This window comes from Sinocyclocheilus anshuiensis, unplaced genomic scaffold (genome assembly GCF_001515605.1).
Source record: "Sinocyclocheilus anshuiensis isolate Anshui unplaced genomic scaffold, SAMN03320099.WGS_v1.1 scaffold697, whole genome shotgun sequence".
NCBI classification, from domain to species: Eukaryota; Metazoa; Chordata; class Actinopteri; order Cypriniformes; family Cyprinidae; genus Sinocyclocheilus; species Sinocyclocheilus anshuiensis.
Window position 1 is genome coordinate 1,069,207 of NW_015538036.1, and position 12,728 is coordinate 1,081,934.

A 12,728-nucleotide genomic window follows, 5' to 3' on the forward strand; every position below is an offset into this window, starting at 1 on the left:
CCCTTTTTTTTTTTTTTTTTTTTACAGAAAATAGTGAACACTACCTGCTTTTCAGCATACACTCTTAAAAATAAAGTTTCCAAAAGGGTGTTTTTGCAGTGATGCCATAGCACAGGGGGTACTCAAGTTCAGAGGCCAAGCGGGCAGCATTTAAACTACATAAAATGCGAAGGGCCACAAATTACAATTTGCATCATCAGACTTTATTTAAGACAATATTTGCAGATTTACTGATTTAGAAATACAGTTTATTACTTATCTAAGACTTGCTTGTCCTATTTAAAATAACAGAGCATGAATGTGAGTGTGTGTGACGCCCTCTATTCAATATTCCGTTTCAGCTGGAAATACGGCACTTCGCTGAAATAAAGTTGGCAGCAACTTCCGGTTCAATATTTGTATCAATATCAAAGACAATATTTGCAGATTTACTGATTTAGAAATACAGTTTATTACTTATCTAAGTCTTGCTTGTCCTTGTCCTATTTAAAATAACACTGAGCATTAATATATATATATATATATATATATATATATATTAAGAGTAAAAATCTGGAACAAAAAATTGGATTAAAAGTTTTTGCTAAAAATGTGCATTCATACTCAGAGTATTGAACAAACACAAAATGCTAAAACTAAAAACATTCTTGAGCAAATATAGTTCACAAATTTCTTTAGAAAGAAGTATTAGCCTATTTCTCATATTTATATTAACTATATTGTATCAATATTTTATTTTTAAAATAGATATCACTATTCTCCCACCATGATTCTGAAAAAAAAAAACAGACAACTAAACAAAATAACATGTAATTTACCAGAGTTTCTAGTAAAAATCGCTGCAGTCTATTTATAGAATACAATATTCAACGAATTGATCAAAAAAAGATTAACTGATTATTCATAACTCAGAACTCCATGACTTGCTCATAAAGACTTCACTTGTTTCATTCCTGAATGAATCAACGTTTTTTTTAACGAATCTCATTTTAAGTCACTTGTCTCCACCTGCTAGCATTAGGTTGTAATTGGTACAATCTTTATTTGAAGCATCGTCACTTTCAAAATGGTGATTTATTCTATTTTGATCGCTTCTGCAGTGTTTATATCCGAACTATAAACTTTTATTCCAGTACTTCTGTGATTAATTGAATGTTTGTAACACAAGAAATAACGATACAAAAGACTTTGTACAGATGTTTGTTTCAGCCTACGTAAACTGCTCTGCAGATTTGAATGTTACAGTGTGATTCAAGGCTTTAATACATATGAATCCTGTCTTTTATGAACAAGATTGCGTGGGTGATTGAATCTGTTAGCTATCTGGCTATTTATTTAAATATCCAACAGTATACGACAGTAAACATACGTCGCGACAATATATAGTTTAGCTGTGTTCTCAAGCCATCTCTGGTAGGTAGCCTAAAATATTGGACCCTTTTCACAAGACTGTGATGATGCGTTTAACAGTCATCAGCATCGTAAATCCTCGAAAGTTTTTCATATTTGTATTTTTTTTAAATGTATGTACATTTATAACACTATTCTTTGTATTATATCACCTTTGCATCAAATTACAACAAAAAAACAGTTAACGCTAATGCGAGGGTGTTTCTAATGCAGCGTCTATGGGACTGATGATAAATTTGACATAGTTCTCTCTTCTGGCAGTCATTATCAGTCTCTCTCAATTTTTTTCCTTTTATTGAAAGTCATGAAAACACTATCGTGGAGTTTTTCTTTTGCTATTTGAGCAAATGGGAATGCAAAAAATATATTTGTAGTATTCACTGCTATTCAAGTTAACCCAACTATAACGACTTCCGCTGCTGAGAAACCCGGAAATGTGAAAAAGGTCCATAAAGTATATTTATAATCCAATGCTAATCGACATATTACCGTATAGAATATATTATCTGCCTCGTTCTGTGACAAAAACCGCACATCAGCTCACAAAATGAAGTTATTTCAAGCACTCGACTGATGTTGTGGAGTAAAATCATGTTATTATCATGTCCTCTTTTGTTGGACAACGCTTTTTAAGTTGTATGGGGCATGCCGTGTGTTGCTTTTTAATAGCACGTTAGTTACAGCGCTTGCAGAGATCGAGCAGCTTTTACTACTGAGATTGTATACATTTAATAAAAATCAAACTGCCTAATATTTTGAGCGCAAATTGTAATAAAAATACATTAATCTTCAGCATGACGCGGGCCACAAAATTAATGCAGATGGGCCGCCTGTTGAGTAGGCCTACCCTATGCTAACCTATTTTTGGTTCCCAAAAGAACCTTTCAGTGAACCGTTCCTAAAAGAACCACTTTGAAGGACATTTGAAAAAAATCTAAAGAACCCTTTTCGACTATAAAGAACCTTTTCCGCATTTTAAAGTTTCCATGGATGTTCAAGGTTCTTCATATAACCACTGATGCCAATAAAGAACCTTTATTTTTAAGAGTGTATATCATGGATAGTTACGAGTAGCTAATTGTCTCTTTGTTATCTTTCACACAAAGTTTTATGTTTTGCTAAACAAGTGCTGACATAGTACAGACCCACAGGGGACACACTCACTGGTGAGCATAAAGCATTTTAAACATGCTCCGCTGTGCAGTCGGTTCCCCTCTGCTGGACCTGTCAGAGTGCTTCACATATGGCCTGCATCAGTGACACACATGCAGCTCCATCTCATTACAGACACACCTGGGGCACATTCAGCAGGGTTTGTTATTCTAGAACATTTCAGCAAATTTCAGAGAACAGAATCCCACGTGATATGAGACTGATCCATTCTTAAGCAAAACTTAAACTTAAATAAACACTCTTGGGAAAATATTTGCTCATCAATATTAAAATGTTAAACTGTGGCCCATATTAATAATAAAAAAGTGAAAGTAAAATTAAAATTGGGAACTTTCTCTACAATTGAATTGATACAGATAAAATAAAAAACATGATAAAGATTAAAAAAATAATAAAGCCAGAAACCAGAATGTTTGCATTTGTAATAAAGATTTGTAAAAAGAATAACAAAACAATCATGCTAATAACAAATAGATCAGAAAGTCCTAAAAATCTGCCCAAACTTATTATTATTATTATTATTCAGTGAAGGATTCTATGCCATAGCACTGACAAAACGAGAATTTCTTTCTGTTTACAAAACAGTAGACTGTTCCATAATGATTGAGCATCATTAGGTGATGCTGTTTACTGTTCAATGATCTTAGAGACTCTTTCTGAGAAGTGATATTCCTTCTTGTAACATCCTTTGAGTTTTTCTGAATAACTATGTCACACACTGTTATTGCTGAGGCTGAATGACAGGTGAACAGCGTGATAGAAACATATCAGGCTATTCAAGTTAACACCCATGTATTATTAGTTAGGACAGTTTTTTGCAATTTGCAAAATAACCCTTTTTAATGAAGAATGTTGGTAACCAATGTTGGTATATTGGTTACAGGTAATTTATTTAATTATTTAGCTTAGCACTAAAAGAATACCATGGTAAAAATAAATTGTCATTTTTACAAATTTGAAGTTCAGAATATTTTCACCCACCACTTTGAGCTTGGTGCAAATGGAGTTAGGATGAATGTATATAGACCAAGAGGTATTTTCAGGTGAGGTTATTTAAATAACCCGCTGTCCAAACTAAATGACCTAGTTTATTTAACCTTGTGGCAATTGGCGATTTCACCAGGGTTTTCAGATATCCTGGGATCTGCTCCAAGAAAAAAGCTCCCTCATGCTTGCCACTCTGTTCCACAAAGTGTCTTCTGAAGTAGGCCAGTAGGATGTGTCCAGACTCGTCCCTCTCAGTTAAGATATGAAGTGTCCCTGAAGCATTTGAAAAATCTGTCTTCATCTTATTATCTAGAAATAATTAAGTATTGTGCCTGATTCATAGTTTCCACGCAATCAAATGACACTTTTGGTGTTTCTAAGTCTAGATTTCATAAACAACACACAAGCACAGTTTTATTGCACTGTGAACTTGTGAAACAGCTTGTTTAGGGACTTTTCTGTGTACAGGCAGCTTACAGCACCTAATACAACAACAAGCTGTTGCTGATTCCCCCAGGGTTTTTATTCCAAAGTGTCTTTCCCAGCAGTTTTTTTGCTCAGGCTTCTATCCGACACTATTGATGTACCACTGGGCACAATGAGGAATAAAGGTGGCTTCAGTGCAGTCCACTGCCTCTCTCCCTTCTCCCAGGGGGGTAAAGTGCTGATCATTGGGTTGGAAAGACCTTAGGCTGATTCTAACAAAGCCAATGCTGGCCAAAGCCATAGACACATGAAAGACTAGGGGTTAAGCCTGGCCAGATCAATTTCTCTCAGCAACTCTCCGTGACCCTGGCACTGAACAGGCAGAGCCTACAATGGCTTGTTTTCTGTGGCATAGAGCCGTGACATTCTCCTCACTGATCCACTTTACAAAAGCCCATTACAGAGGTGCCAATTGAGCTTGAACAATCACCCACAAAAGCTGTTATTTACATAGATTCTGTCCCCAGGCTCAACCCCTCTGCCCCCCAAAAAAACTGTCCAGTGGCAGACTAGTTGAGCTCTTCTCACTGTGTGAGAACACTTTTGAGTCCAATTGCAGAATCGAGATCACTGAGCCGTAAATACATGGAAGCTTTTGTAGGTAAGGATATGAGAGCTAACAAATAATTAGGAATAATTATATTTTGTTTCATGACATAAATAATAAAAATGTTAATACAGATAAAATAATACAAATATTTTATTGTTTTATATTTTTAAAATGTATTATACTGTATTACTTATTACAAATACTAAAAATAATACAAATAATATACCTACCACAAATATACAAGTAACTTACGGTACCTGTTACATACTTTCATTATATATGTAACATATACATATACCTGTTACATTACTCTCTCTTTCTCAATTCAATTCAATTCAATTCAATTCAATTCAAGTGAGCTTTACTGGCATGTCTTGTACAGTATTGCCAAAGCATTGACCATTACATGAACAAAAGAACAAATAATGATTATATATTACATAAACAAAACAAGAATCTGTAAATCAATAAGAAAATAAGTACATTAACACATTTTTTTTAAACAAGAAATAAGAAAATGGTTAAGACATAGTTAAAAAAATATAATAATAAAAAAAAATTCTCTCTCTCTCTTTACATTGTTGTGTTGTAAAATCTATTTCTGATTTATGGTAATTGATGTCATTTATATTCTGACTTGAACTGAAATGTTCCAATTTTATTTCAGTTTTTCTTATATTAATTTCATTATATGTGCAGAGAGTCGAAAAAGCATTCCACTGTATCATATTATGTATGGTTGGTTGGTTGTGTGTGTGTGTGTGTGTGTGTGTGTGTGTGACAAATACAATTTGAATCTGAAATTTGAACAATTTAATAACAAGACAAAATCAACAATAAAAAAATCAAATTGCAATAAATTATGTTGAGGTATATATGGATTGAATTATATAGGTGGGCATAAACCTTTCTTCAATAAAAGCAAAATTAAATTGAAATGAAAATCACGAAAGTCAAAATGAAATAAATCTATTTGTTCATGACTAAAATGAACATTCTTCTTTTAAAATGGTCCTAATAGTTTTTATCTGGGGAAAACTGTGTCACTAAAGCCCATCGCTGTTGGATAGCAGGTGTTACTTAGAGTTGAACTGAACTACTGAGAATTGAGGTTTTGCAGGCAGCCCATCCACACACCTGCGCTCTGCCAGCCCCCCTCACGCTCTACCCTGCATTTTTCTAAAATCAGCATGAGACAGTCTGATCTGGGCTGGGCTGCGCAGCCCAACTGTACCCGCCACATGCCCATCCTCAGCGTGGCTCACCACTGAGCACTATGAATAGAAACTTAGCGAACGAGGGATAAGCAGTAGGCTTTGGCACATGCCACACTCCTAGCAGCGTCACACCTCCTAGCAGCACTTTGGGGTCGCCATGGAAACAGGGACGAATACAGCTAACGCTGCCCTGACTTCTTCATATCATACCCACTCAAGATGATTAACATCGCACGTTTATTTCCTAACCTCCACAACAGGTGAGAGTTTTCCTCTGAAATTTGAGGGACAGTGGAGTTTGGGTCAGTAGACTGTTAATATAGTTCAGGTGAAAAACCTGCTTCAATCCCCTGAGAGTTTTCTCAAATTGTTTCTCACAGATTGTAAATGCATGCTCTCAGGTTTTTAATGCTTGCTAAGATGAAAGCAATATCACACATTCCAGACTGTTGCTTTGAATGAACCCTATTCACGTGTCCAGGTTTGGAACGTGGAAGTAAACTATAGAACTGTAAACATCTGTACAAGTAGCCTACATGGGAGAAGAGGAGACCATAGCAAATTTTGTATTTGCATGCCCATTCGCTCCATCTAAAAAATAAACAATCTGATATTCAAGAAGTCAAATGTGTCTGCAGTCACTTCATCAGCAGCTGAATTAAAAAGGGCAGGCTAACAAATAGCGTTATAAATGTGCATTATTATTAGGTCTATTATTTATATAAAAATGGCTATATTAATGACATTTTACTGCGGAAATGCTTCATCATAGTTTAGGTAAAGGAGTGGTCAATTCAGACCAGCAACATGATTTATTGCATCATATTTCTTTTAAACAGCTTAGTAAACAAGATGGTAATACTGAGTAGGCTAACTTACAGTTTAAACAACATTGCCAGTTTTGTTGTGTATTTTCGCTCCGCCAGTTCTACCAGAAAGACTCGGAGGGCAGGGGAATGTTTACATTATTTATTTCATAAAGAATTTACATATGGCAGCAAGCAACAATGATTCAAATCTAGCTATGATTGGCCAGAACTAATAGATTTCCTGTATTTGGCTCATGTGTTCAAGTGGGCGTAAAAACCGCAAGTGTGTGTAGAACTTATGATTTCCGAATTGAACACACTTACAGTATAAAAATCCAAGTGTTTACAGAGCTTTATTTAGATTTTCAGTACTTTGCATTTTTAAAAGAAACTTCTAAATGTCTGTTCAGTAGTCCCTATAAGAAGACACACTTCTAATTAAATGACAAAAATTATTTGCAATAGTGAACAAAATACAGATATACTCATCTTTGCAATAAAATGCACAACACTTTTACTACCAAATTATATGTAAAATCTAATTAATTTAATTTACAGCGGAACGTTTATGATGCATGATGGGATACACTTATCCTTAACTTATAATGTGGGTTAAGCGTGCGTTAAGGGCACTGAGCTTTGGTGTTTTTAAAGGGGTCATATGATGCGATTTAAATTTTTCCTTTCTCTTTGGACTGTTACAAGCTCTTGGTGCATAAAGAAGATCTGTAAAGTTGCAAAGACTAAAGTCTCAAATCCAAAGAGATATTCTTTATAAAATTTAAGAGTCAACCACACCCCCCTAAAACGTCTCGTTCTAACACGCCCCCACAGGTCTACGTCAAGATGTGGGAAGATTTGCATAACGCCGCCCAAATGTTCACGCAAAGAATCCGCTGGCCGCGCCGTTCTCAAGCCGGCCTCCGCTCACTCTAGCCCGCCGTGTGCGACGCTGTGTTTCGTTGTGAAAGCGAAACTACATTGTTTGGCCTTCCAAAAGACGACACGACTAGAAATCAGTGGTTTTTAGCAACATCATATGACCCCTTTAAGACATATCTCAGAGAGTATATGATATATGACAGCAGTCTACCATTAAAGCCCACCTCCTACACTTCTTATTGTTTATACTTCATTTGACCATTTTCATTAAGTGTCCATCCTCATTAACTGTCTGGAAAGACTAAATGAACAGACTGCCGTATTTGTCTTTCTGCTCCATTTAGATTTCTGCTTTTGTTCAACTCTGATCACGCTGTCCAGGCCTGAGTGCCCATCTGGAGGCCACATGGTCCATCAACCCAGTATCCTAAACTTGGTCAAGAGGAGAATTCTCTGTATAGGAGTTCTATTTCCAGGGCATGCCGATGTCATGGCCTCTAGGATCTTGTGACTGTGGTGTCTGGAATAGTGAACACTGACTGTTAATATGCCAAAGTTAAAATCTGACTTCATGTGTATCAGTGCTGACATAATTTATATTTGCTTGTGTTTTGTGTATTAAATTTGATGGGAAGTCTACAGTCTTGTGGGTTTTAGGGGGGCTAAGAGGATTGGGGTCAGCTTTGTGTTTTAATGTGCATGTAATTATGACTAGGTTAAATTTCTGCTCGGCTCAGCAAATTTAGATCCTCTCAGAAGGCAAAGGCCAGTGTGTGTTATGAGTGTAAGTGGGTTTCCTTGAGTGACAGCACAGCTGGAGCATACAAACACACACACATACACAAGTACACACACATAGAGAAGAAAATAACCCACATACTCCTCTGTTTGCTCATGGTAATTATGTAACTGATATGTCTCTGTTGTGGCATGAAGCCAGTTCACTGGAGCTGTCATTGTTTTTTTTGTTTTTTTTATATGCTAAAAAATTGGCTAATTCTACATCCTTTGAGGCAAAATTTGTACAGCGTTGTTATGTATTTAGCCAGTGAGTGAAGGTTTGCACAAGCACACTGATAAGAAAAAATAGCAAACATCTTTGCACACACTATTGAGACAAGAAAATATTGCTTACACTGCTATGTCAAAGTCCTGTTCCTGATTCAACAACTAGCGCTGCATTTAGGACAAATTCAGAAATGTCAACAAAACCTAATGCCTACAACACTGAAGTCTGTTATGGATGAACACATGTAACTGCTCTGAATCTAAATCTTAAGTGTATGCTTGAGTGCACCAAGAAGTCACCGGTTTCCCATGTGATACAGTTCAAAACATATTGACTTTAAAACTTGACATATGAAACCAGGTCTGAACACTCTGTGAAAAACTTACCAGGAACTCCCTGATAAGACCTTGCTGCTCTGCAAACATTATTAGTTGACATAATCATGAAGTGGTTATATAACTAAATATCTAACTAAAACATTAAGTTCAAAGGGAGTGCTGCATTCAAGCCTGAGAACATACTTTGCGTTTGTTGTTTGAACTGAAATTCTGAATATGGGAATCATAAAGAATTAAATGATTCTGAATTTGGTTCTTCTCAGTGGTTCCATTTCCTTATCAGTTCCATTATTGTTTCTTTTTGTAAGGAACATTTGGGGTAAATGCAATTCCATTGCCAAATGATCTTTGATCAAATGATCTGCTGACAAAATGCATAACGTGTGTCTTTAGAATGACCAGTCAGTATAGTTACAGTCTGATTCACTAAAGAACAGACTCATTCAAGTGATTTATTAAATTAGTTTCAATAAAACAAACGAAAAAGAACCTGTTCATAAGTGTTAATAGTTCAGGAATGGTCATATTTAATTTTATGCTATATACTGAAAATGAGGCTGTGAGATATAGACTAACAGTCTCTATAACTACTTGAGCTATACAGGTATACTGTACTGTAGATCATGTTCAAATCTCACAATCAACTTTCATGTTTTGTTTTATTAAGTTTTTGTCGACAGAAAATCTTGTGGAAATATGTTTCATCAGCTGAACAATCGGCATGTTGTTAAACAACAATTCAGTCCATTGAACACACTTTACTTCTAAACCCTACAGCATCGTTTTCATTTCATTCATAACCTTCGGGGTTCAGACACACTCTCTCTGTTTAAATCTAGATTAAAGACACATCTTTTTGGCCAAGCATTCAAATAATGCATCTCATAATCTTGTACTGCAGTTATATCTGATCAAATGCACATTATTATTCTTTAGTTTGGGTTAAACAAATCAATTTTGCTTGGTTGGAACAGCAGCTACGCTAATTATGTCTCTATTTGTTTCTCTGTTTTTGCCACGGGATTGACATCCCGTGGTAACTAGGATTTACACAAGCTTCAGTCTGGATCCAGAACACCTGAGAAGAGATGATGCCAACCCCTCAGAGGACCTCAGATGATGCTAACCCTGAAACAACATACAGAACTACCACATTTTGCTATAAGTTTGATTGCATCATATAATAATTATGTTATTATAGCTGTTAATAGTGTTCATCATCTGTTTGATTACGTCTTTAATTTATTTTTCCGTACATTTCTGCCATATGTACATTAACTGACAATCACCACTGATAAGCTACCACTAAATATTGTAGAAACTTAATTTGCTGTAAAGTTGCTTTGCAACGATTTGTATCGTGAAAAGCGCCGTACAAATAAACTTGAATTGAATTGAATTGAATTCCTGTCAAAATTAATAATGCCACTGATCTCACGTTTCAGAAAGGCGGGGCATAGAGGAGAAACAATAATGTACAGTATGTGGAAAATAATGTGTTTTTTTAACCTTAAACCGCATAAACACATTTCATTACACCAAATACACAAAATAATGTTCTTTTTAGCAACATATATATGACCCTTTTAAGTTTTGCAATAAATCAGTGGGCACTGCTTCATGCTTGTCTATAGCTGAGCTATTTTAGGGTGTTCAGAAGAAATGTATTGCATGCATGACAGTGTCGCTAAGGTTTTAAAAGCAGAGAGTACTTCTCATGCAAGTGAGCCCGGTCTCATGAAAATGCGTATAAATAGTACGCCAAATAAAAACAGAAAATCGTGGTATTGATAAGCAAAAATTGACCTTGGCGTGCATATGATACTCACGTGTTTGGCGTGCATATTACTCAGGTTTATTTAACAGTAGGCTATAACACTGGATGTTTCTTGAGCCAGCCAATTAATATTAGCAACAGTGGAAAGAGGGGACTGGTGAGGTGTGGAAATGTGGAATATTCTCATGAATAGTCTCTCACTATGTCTATTTAATTATAATGAAAGGCAAAATGAAGGGTTATTTTATTATTTTTGGTCAATTTTCTATATTTGTCTTTCCAGTGATCTCCACTGAGCTTGTAACCCTCCTCTTAAGTCAGTGGTGACTTAAAAAATTACTAAATAGCAGATGTAACTTGGTCTGATATTATGTATGTAATGGAATTAAATTCTTTTTTTTTTTTAAAGTGTGACTTAAATGCCCAAAAGTGTTCAAATACTTTTTGGGGCCACAATATATGACTGGATGGCTCATTTTAGAGCAAAAATAATTCATCATCACAGTTGCCACACTTTCAGAAAAAAAGGTACAAAGGTACAAAACCTTAAGGTATAACTTTGTACCTTATTTACCCCTAAATGGTATATTAGTATCTTAAAGGTGCATATTAGTAGGCTACCTTTTGAAAGGGTACTACCCCACAGAGAGAGAGAGAGAGAGAGAGAGAGAGAGAGAGAGAGAGAGAGAAAGACAAATTCATGAGACTATAGTGAAACTGACTTGCGAGTTCATGTCACAACATTAGTTATATTTTTCAGATTTTCAGTTATTTCTTGCTACATGTCTTGTTTGTAACAACATTAGAACAAAATACAGAGAAAAATGTAAAGGCTTGAGAAATGAAATAATTGATAAAGTAAGAGTCGAGATGCTTGTTTTGTTGCAGTGCCCCATGGGTAGGAGTAGGACAGACCAATGTTTAAAACGGCTCACTCTTCATTTCCTGTTCTCGCAGCACCCAGCAGAGGAGACAGGAGCAGCTGTTGGAGCGGGTGGAGTGCGCACACGTCTCACTCTGGAGATGACCAGATGAATCATCAGCATGGTGTCAACCTCTTTCTCACTCTGCTTTATATCCCTCCATGTCTCCAGCCAATCTCTCTCATCCAGCATTTGTCTGTGTGTCTGATCCAACTTCCCCCTCCTGCTGATTCCAGTCTATTTATATGAACTATTTTCAGGAGACACTTTTCCCTAATTTCCTCCTTGCGTCTGTTTTTTCCTCGGCTCCAGACTGGTGAGGAATTACTTTGTCAATCCCTGTGTGGCGACGCTTTCCCAGCAGGCTCAACACTAAGGCCGATAGATTTTGGATTTCGGTCTTGAGAGGGGGAGCGAGTGCTGCGTGTTCCATCCAGACATCTCTAAATTAATCATCCACGTTAATGGGATGCATCGGGCAGCTTTTGTTTGCTGAACATCAAAGCCGGGTCGCTGGGTTTGGCTATTGCTAAAAATACGATGACAAACAGGCAGGATAGAAAGAGAATAAACTGTCATGTTTTATATGGACAGATTATTGTACACAATTCAATGCCAGTTCAATCTCTTCTTTCATGAATAAAACTACATGTGCATCTGCAGAGTATTATAATTGTGGTCACTTGTGGTCCTCGAAACCCTCTCCCCATCACATTTACATGAATAAACATGTAAAATCTTGCATCAAAACATATTCCATTCAGCCTAATGAGCCTGTTATGGTCTCTATTGGCTTTTATAATACCAAGTACGGAAGCAACAAAGCAAAAAACTAATGCATGTTTATTTAAATCCCTTAGCTAATTAAAGAAAACAATGTGCCCGTGTGTAGCTGTCAAGTCAAAATAAGTATGACAGTCCCTCATTTATGCACGTTTCTTCAACTAATATGCACTTCTGACCCTGTGGACCCTGAGATATAAAACACGTCTTAAGTTACAATAAAACCGAAGTAGCGACAGATTTTTTATTTTGTATTCTGATGTATCTGAGTGAAAGAAGAAAAATGTAGGGTGGAACTTTGTTTTATCCAGTTGTTGATTCACACTACACGACTTTAAACGTCGGCAGATCGCTGTGCTGTTCAGACTACATGACTTGATTGTC